The sequence below is a fragment of the Panthera uncia genome, chromosome A2 (genome assembly GCF_023721935.1).
Source record: "Panthera uncia isolate 11264 chromosome A2, Puncia_PCG_1.0, whole genome shotgun sequence".
Classification (NCBI taxonomy): Eukaryota; Metazoa; Chordata; class Mammalia; order Carnivora; family Felidae; genus Panthera; species Panthera uncia.
Window position 1 is genome coordinate 123417313 of NC_064816.1, and position 9358 is coordinate 123426670.

General features: G+C 35.9%; 1 pseudogene; it reads right to left on the minus strand.

Annotated features, from left to right (window-relative positions):
* Positions 1 to 885: 885 nt before the first annotated feature.
* LOC125930451 (ATP synthase subunit d, mitochondrial-like) overlaps positions 886 to 9358 on the minus strand; it is a 9608-nt pseudogene continuing 1135 nt past the window's right edge.

The following is a 9358-nucleotide window of genomic DNA, read 5'->3' on the forward strand; positions in this document are numbered from 1 at the left end:
AGGGGAGTCCGCATTCTCAGCATCCCCACTCATATACCAGTAGTATGTAAGAAATTAGTAACGTGGACATACCTAGTGGGAGGCTAAGAAATTGATCTTGGCTAAAGATCGCTCCTGAACAAATGTTAGGATTCTTTTCTGAAAGAAGAGGTAAATGGATACCTGGTATGCAACTAGAGGGTCTGTCATGGAAAGTGGGATGACCACAAGGGATCACATGTGTGCAGGGCTTGCAGTAGCTGGCAGAACATTGAGAGGTCCTTATGTAAATCAGGACCAAAAAGGTCATGATTCTTTTATGTCAGACATCAGGAATTCCGTATGAGAAAGGTATACCATTAATAAATAGGGAGGCAGTGGGCTATCATTAAAATCCAATTGGGGATTAAAACAGACTTCTTTTCTGCATTGATGATTTTATATTCTTCATCCTTAAGGAGAATATAATTTCTTTCTTTTTTAAAAAATGTTCATTCACTTTAGAGAGACAAAGTGCATGCACGTGCAAGTGGGGAAGGGTCAGAGAGAGGTGAGGACAGAGGATCTGAAGCAGGCTCTGTGCTGAGAGCAGAGAGCCCGATGTGAGGCTTGAACTCACAAAGAACATGAGATCATGACCTGAGCCGGACTCAGACACTTAGTCTTCTGAGTCACACAGGTTCCCCAGAAAAATATAATTTTTACATGGTTAAGAACTGAAGACTTTTAGAAGATTGGCCAGTAAAGATTGAGAATAAAAAGAAGTTAGCTACAGAGTTTTTAAAAAAATACTCATTTCTTCTATTTCTTTGATACAGTGGTCAATGAGTCAATGATATGTCCTGTCAAATCTAGTTATTTAATTCTCATGACAGTGAGTTTCTGTTTGTTTGTTTCTTTGTTTGTTTATTTATTGTGTCCAGAGTTTATAATACAAGGACCAGAACTTTCTCCCCAACTCAGGTTTATAAATTTTTCAATTGGCTTGTGAGGTCAATAGGGATACTTTTTTTTTTTTTTTTTTTTTTTGTCTAATTTGGTTTCTGGAAAGACTTTATTCAGGTCCTCAATGCTCATCTGCTCACATGGAATTATATTCTTCGTCTTCTCCAGCTCTTTTTCATATTACTCATTCCTGGCCTTTGAGGGAGACAAAAACTCAGCACATCTTTTCACATCTTCTTTTTCTTCAGCATCTACCTGGACAGTATATTTACCTCTGGGCATTAAACTTCTCAAAGTCATCTACCAAGCCAGACTTCACCACATTGACCTTGTAGTAAGCCCAGTAAAGGGCTTCCAGCAGGTGGATTCTAGGAGAGAGTAGCCAACCTAGATGGAGGTGAGGGTCTCATTCCAGGATTTCAGGGAGTTAGCAATGGCCTTTTGGTTTCCGGTTATGGTCTCCCCAAAAGCTACCCAGTCAATGACTTTTAGAGCAAGTTTTTGCCCAGCTATCTTGAGATCTTTCACCTACCCTGGCAGCCCCATGAGTTTCTTATTTTAAGGAGCAATAGTTAAAAATGTGACTCATATCATTTGAGGAACTTAATCCTGGATTTAATAATGCTGGTTGCTGAGCCTGCTCTAGAGATTCGGAGACAGTCTAGCTGTGATGTGGTCTAGGACTTTTTAGTTACCAAAACCTCAAGGTGGCTCCATCCTGTCTAGAAAGTTTTCTGTTCTTGGTTATTGGATTTTTTGGAGGGAGAGAGAATAGGTCATTGTGGTAGAGAGTAGGCACAGAAGAGTAGAAAGCAATATTGGAAAATTTTCATCAGAGAGATACTGTAATTTGTTTTCCTCAAAGGAGCATGAACCCAGTAATAGCCTGAACAACTTCAAACCACAAACCTTAGTAAACACCTGTTACTTAATTATAAATTTTTACTACTTAAGCTTTCTTTTTGCCTCACGTTCCTCATTTATTAAAAAGCTTATTCAGTTGCATGAGTTTTAAAATATTTTGTATCAGTGAAGTGGTAGAAAGTAAAAGTTACCCATTAAAATAAAAGTATTTGGAATTGGCTGCTTTTCTTGTCTTACATACTTATTTGATTTTTCTTATTATTTTCCAACCAGTGGTTTCTAATTTTGGACTTACTGAAGAAAGTCAATAATTTTCTGTGACTTACTGATGGATCTTTTGTAATTACTGACATATTCAGTCACTGTGAACAATCATTAATTTAATGTTCTCATCATTCCTTATCTAGCCTATTCTACATATTTGATTATTGTTTCCCCTGAGCTCCTCCCCATAGCATATAACATATCTTCAATGGAATGTAAGCCACATGAAGGTGGCATTTTATATCCATGCAATGCCTTTCTCTTACATATTATAATATGTTGTTATTTTGGAAAATAAAGTAAAAAATGTATCTTAAATGTAGCTGAATTTCAGGGCACCTGGGTGGCCCAGTCAGTTGAGCATCAGACTTCAGCTCAGGTCATGATCTCACGAGGCTTGTGGGTTAGAGTCCCACATCTGGCTCACAGCTGTCAGCCAGGATCCTGCTTTGGATCCTCTGTCCCTTTCTCTCTCTGCCCCTCCCCCACTCATTCTCTCGCGCTCTCTCTCTCTCTCTCTCTCACACACACACACACACACACACACACTTTCTTTCTCTCTCTCTCTCTCAATAATAATAAACATTAAAAATATTTAAAAATGTAATTGAATATTATTTTTGCAGTAAGCTAAGTAATAATTTTTAGCTATTTCTTCACAGTGGCCTTATAGGCTGGCTGCTATTTATTTAAGGTTAGTTATCTTTCCCCTAGAGAGGATATTACAAATGGAAGGGCAGATTCTTAAGTTAAAATTGTGTTTCCTGATCAAAAGCACAGGATTTATATGGTTGCTTTACTAAAGTTATTGTTGCTGCTTTTTATTTCACTCCCAGGTTATTTGGTAAATAGAAACTAAACTTTCTTGTCAATTTATACTTACCATAATTTCAGAAGCTGTTGAGGTTGAAAGCATGAGCTATATTCCTCTGAATCCAGCAATATGAATTTTTAGTAGAAAGAGAGTAAACAAATTCAAAGAACACATGAACTGTTACTAAAGGTTCCTGTTATCATAGAATTAAAAGTTGTTAGTTGTAGATTAGCAATGTGGGTTATTTTTAAAAACAACTTTACTCTTAATCAAATAAATCCATAATTATAGAATTAATAAATTTATGTTTATAAAATAAGTTGCCTCAGCTTATTGATCAGCTTACAGAATCATTTTAGAATGTTCACAGGGAAACAATTAGCTTTCCCTTCCCAAAATATATATTCCTTTCGCTCAAAATGTCTTGAGAAGAACATTCCAACTTCTAAAATTTCCATAATTGCTCTTGTCTGTATCTTCTAGTTTACTTTTTTCTAATGACTACATGACTTAGAGAAACTTCGTTTCTATAATTCTTAAAATTTCATCAAAACACTTTCCTGAGCTATTCAGGTAAAACAAAAATATATATTTTCTGACTAATTCAAACAGTTATTCTAATATTCACTTCATTTTGTGTATACCTACCCTTTTCCTATACATTTTAGACTAAATTTGTTTGATTCTACTCCCTGCTAGTTACAGTTGAGTCTTAAACAAAAGGAGTTTCTACTACGTGGGTCCACTTACATGCAGATGTTTTACAGTGCCCTACTGTATGTGTATTTTGTTGATGATTTTCTTAACAAGACGTTTTTTCAAGCTTCCTTCATTCTAAGAATACAGTATATAATACATACAACATACCAAGTATGTGTTAATTGGATGCTCATGTTATCTTTAAGGCTTCTAGTCAGCAGTAGGCTACTAGTAGTTAAGTTTTGAGGGAGTCAAAAATTATATGTGAATTTTTGACTGCATGGCCCCTAATTGCCCCTAATCATTGCCCCTAATCCCATGTTGTTCTAGGACCAATTGTATTTTCAACTTTTACAACATTAGCCAAGATTTAAGAAAGTGTAGGAAGAAAGAATGTACCTAATCAGTAAACTGAAAGTATAGCTAATGAATATGATCACTACATAAATAGCTGTCAAAACATGGATATTTTTTAAAATGAACAGAGGTGCTAACCAGGCCAGACACAAGGATAACTGTTCAAAATAACTGAGGCTGTCCTGGGAAAACTGAGGCAAATGTTCATACTGGTGTTAATAAATAATTCACCACAAGAACTAGCTAAAATCCCCCACATTCTGTAAATTTATTGCAACATGCACTAGCTAAGATTTCCCATATTCTGATGCATATATTTTTACTTTTGGGGAGGAAACTTTTGACATTTTTCATTCAACTGCACTTAGTTCTGGGATGGGAGTGAGGTGCTGAGGCTCAGCACTGAAGGAAACACATCCCACCATGTTGGTTCTCAAAGCATGCATATCAAGCTTTCCTGTTAAATAGAGGTATTACCATTTTATGGTATCTCAAATGTTTTAGGATGTAGTACAGATAAACTGTAATTAAGCTGTCATATTTAGGTACAACTGTGTAGTAAAACTGCTTTTAAAAACAACATAATTTAAAGGAAAATCTATGCTTTCAAATGCCTGGTGCTTTTTTAACTTTTAGAGCTTATCTTAGGAGAACTAGTAAAGTGTAGGAGCATCTTTAAAGAGAAAACAAGTATTAGATGAATGAAGTCATTAATCTGTGGAAATCTCTTTGAAAGACAGAATGTTTAGCATAGCAAGTGGTTAAACAGTGATAGAAATGTAAAAGACAGAAACTAGAAAAAAACAATAACATTATTAGAGTTAAGGTTGCTTAAAATCAGTCTAAAGAGATTTAGAATATCTATTCCTTCTCTTCCTCAGAATAACTTCATATAATATTCTGCACAGTTCCTGATTTGTACTCTGAATTGGCAGGAACAATCATTTCCAGATAGATCTGTGTTTACCAGTGGTAATGAACACATCTATTCAAATTGTCCTTCTAAGTGGAGAATTCACCTGGATGGCTCAGTTAAGCATCTGACTCTTGGTTTCAGCTCAGGTAGTGATCTCATAGTTCTTGAGTTCAAACCCTGCGGTGGGCTCTGTGCTGATATGCAGAGCCTGCTTGGGATTCTCTCTCCCTCTCTCTGCCCCTCCCCCCCTCACACCTCCCCCCAAAATAAATAAATAAACATTAAAAGAAATTCTCCTTCCATATTTGATTAGAAATACTGGTGTTGCCTCAGTAATAGAAGTTTATTATAAAAAAATTACTAGTTGTTGAACTGAGTAGTACCCACAGCAATACCATGTTTTGTTGTGGAGACGTCAGTTTTGGTACTAGATCCTTTACTGCTTGACAGTGATTACTTATGTCAATAACTTTTCCTCTTGGACTTAACCATGTGTGTGAACAGGTTGCAGTTAGCCTCAAATGTCTTCTACCTTGAATGTTTGGTGAGTGGTTTTTGGTTTTTTTTTTAACATTTATTTATTTTTGAGAGAGGGAGAGAGACAGAACGCGAGCAGGGGAGGGGCAGAGGGAGAGGGTGACACAGAATCCAAAGCCAACTTCAGGCTCTCAGCTGTCAGCATGGAGCCTGATGCAGGGCTCAAACTCACGAACCATGATATCATGACCTAAGCCAAGTTGGACACTCAACTGACTGAGCCACCCAGGTGCCCCTTGGTGAGTGTTTTACTTTAATATTATAATAGAATTTCTCAACTTCTTTCTCTCATTGTTGTGTATTTTCCATGTTCCTTCTATTGTAGGGTTTTCTAATTTCCTTTCCTTTCCTTTGGAGAGAAGCTTCTGAAGGAATAGGTTCATGCATTTTTCCACATTTATAACTCTGATTCACTAATACCTCAACTTTTTGAAATGGCTTTTCTCTTACCATTTAACAGATTAATTATTATTTTTTAGGTCACCAAAGACATTTGTGTGACTAACCCAAGATGAGCATAGGAATTCTTATCTCATGTAACATCTCTGCAGGATGTGACCTTTTGGGGCACTTTTGCCATTTTGAAGTTCTCTCCATCATGGTATTTCATGACATTTCTTTTTACTTTTTTTTCCTCAACTTCTCTAGCCACTCTGTTTTTTTTCCTTTCTTTACCCTCTTCTTTAATATTGGTATTCCACGAACCCTTGTTCAACTTTTCTTTAATTCTACTTAAACCTATAAAAATTTATCCATATCCATAAGTTCAATTTCCACTTATTATGTACATAAATCTCTCTCATTAGACCAAATCTTTTTTAGGTTCTGTTTTACTACATACCTAACATTCATCTGAATATCCAACAGATACCTCAGGTTCAACAACTGTAAAAAAATAAACAAAACCAGTTTAGCATTCTAATACAAATTCTCCTTCTAAGTGGAGGATTCACCTGGGTGGCTCAGTTAAGCATCTGACTAATACAAATGTATTCCTCCCAGAGTATCCGTTATCACTACATATACTAGTTGCCCAAGTCTCGACCTTTTATCAGTTTTATCTACTTAAAAAATTATCAAACTCTTCTTTCCTCTTCATATTCATTACAAATGACTGTAGGTTAGCCTTATTATTCTTTGCATTTATGTATTAATAATACAATAGCCTATTGGCTAGTGTCTTGTTCTTCACCCCCAACCACTGTCTAAAATTTTGGCATAGATACAGCTTTCTGAAACAGTGAATTTTTTCTAGTTCTTGTCTGCTTGGAATCCTTCAATGAGTTTTCATGGCTCTTAAGATAAAGCCAGAATTACTTGGGGCAGTGGATTCAGCAGCCGACTTCAGCTCAAGTCATGATCTCATGGTTCATGAGTTTGAGCCCTGCATCAGGCTCTGTGCTGATGGCTCAGAAACTGGAGCCTACTTTGGATTCTGTGTCTCCCTCTCTGTCCCTCCCCTGCTCATGCTCTGTCTTTTTCTCTCTCAAAAATAAACATTAAAAAATTTTTTTTAGAAAAAAAAGATAAAGCCAGAATTACTTAACATGGAATAAGAAACCTTCCTGAGTTGGCTCCTGTCCATCTAGTCTCATTATCCTGTTATATAGCACTCTATAATTATTTATATATTTATTTCTTCCCTTGAATTATGTGTCCCTTGATGGTGAGGACTGTGAAATATCTCATGAGCTCAAACTCATGGAAGTGTGTCCCACATTTGAAATATGTTCAGATGGTATTAATTATTTAATTAAAAGATTATCAAGTTTAATAAAAGTAAAATAGGATTAATATGTTCTCAAAGTTATACAGAGTTAATACCTACATCGAAGAATTAGAAACCTAAATTCTAATCTTCAATCTCTTATTAATTAGTTGTGTAACTTTCACCAAGTCACATAACTTTCCTGGTCCTCAGTTTCTTACCTGTAAAGTGATTTGTAGTTTTAAATGATTTCTTAAGCCTCTTCTAGTTCTGACTTTCTATGTAACCTGGTACTGTTCCATGGTCATAATTTAATGAGACACATTAACTTTTCTGGCCTCTGAGGAACAATTTCCTTAACACTCAAATATAGTGTTTCACCCTAGTTTCTGTCCTATATCTAAGTATGTTTTGCCCAAGGGAAAACAGGCTCAGAGTGCTGTGATGGTGGAGAACAGTTTCTCATTTCCATTGGTTTTATATAAACGGGAGAAAATGGTGTCATAACTCCAGTGGATTTATTTCCTGCTAACTTTAAAAGCTACGAAATGCTTGAAAATATATCCTCAATGTCACTGATTAGAATGTCCTGTGGAGACAAATTAATTTTCTCTAAATGACATTTGAAAACTTGCTAAGGGCAAAGAACAGGAGAATATGGCTATCCGATGAGTCATTTCATAATTTCAGGATGAAGTTGACTACCTTGTATGATAAGTTTTTGTGGAGCAAACAGGACAAGGTGAGTTTTACCCAGCTATGAGCAAAGTACCTATTACTAATTTAGAAAAGGGAGGGATAACAGTCTGGAAAATTATAGGCACATTTAAATAACTAAATGTGCTATAAAGATATATGCCAAGATTTTGGTGACAAGACTTAGAAGAGTTATGGGTAAATTAATACACAGGGACCAAGTTGGATTTATGAGGCATGAAATAATTACAGACAGTATGAAGAAGAGTTTTATGTTAATGCAAATTGATAGTGATACTGAGACTCTGGTGTTTGCGAATTCTGTTAATATCCTGGAAGTGTGTAATAGAATGGAATAGAAATAGCTAAGCTAATATTAAATCATGTAAGTTTATAAGTCTTGTTTTTTTGAAGAAGATATTATTGTAGCAAAAAAGGTTGTATATTTATGGTGCTAAATACCCAACATAGAAAATGTAGATAATGGAATGATACCTAATTGGAAAGACATAGGTATATGATTGAGGTAACGGTTCTTTTTTTTTTTTTTTCTTCTTCTTCTTTTTCTTGTAGACTGGCTACATGTTGAAAGTCATTTTTAAGTAGCTCCTACTTGTTTTACTCTTTTTCTTATTTTAACTTTTGTGATTAAAGAATGGCTTAAGTCACCAGTATGACACATTTTAAATAATAACATTCTCAGTCATGGGGATTTGAACTAATTTAGGAGTTGCAAATTTAAAGTCTACAGAATATTTGAGTGAGATGCATGTAATCCTTTTGACTGAAAATATTAACATTTAAAATTTCACAGAACTAAAAAAAATGTTTCAAACACGTCCATTACCGGTAGAGTAGTGGTTTAGACACTCAGAAGATCTCTCCTGCAAAACAACTAAATCTTGCATTACAAACACACTGCTGAGTTTCAAGAAATAAAGGAAATCTTCAGGGGCCCAAGCAAGCAAAGAGCAAGCTGTAAGTTGAAACCTTACCAGGAAGCAGTGAAGAATAAGTAACAGGAAAGCTGAGTTGGTCCAAGGTATAAATAAATACCCAGGCTAACCCTGTGATTAAATGCTGTTATGAAGATGTATCATAGTGTGCAGGAGCCTAACCAGGAGGGTTAAAGAAGCCCCAAGTAGGTACCAGAACCTGTTGGATAACAGCAGAAGCAAACAAATCCTTTTTTGTTTGAAGTATCATACTTTTAGGGCCTTATGATTCCCACAGACTAAGGTCAAGAAAAGAAATGCTTATAATCAGAGACCACAAAACACAGAAGGAAAGAAGACCCAAGGGTAAGTATCAGCATAAAGAAGAAATACTTCATATGCTTTTTAAAAAGTTTTTGTTTTTAAAGGGCACTTAAGGGGTGGCTCAGTCAATTGAGTGTCTGACTCTTGATTTTGACTCAGGTCATGATCCCAGGGTCATGGGATTGAGCCCCATGTCAGGCTCTGTGGTGAGTGTGGAGCCTGTTTAGGATTCTTTCTCTCTCTCTCTTTCTCTCTCTTCTCTTTTCTCTTCTCTTCTCTCTCTCTCTCTCTCTCTCTCTCTCTCTCTCTCTCTCTCTCTC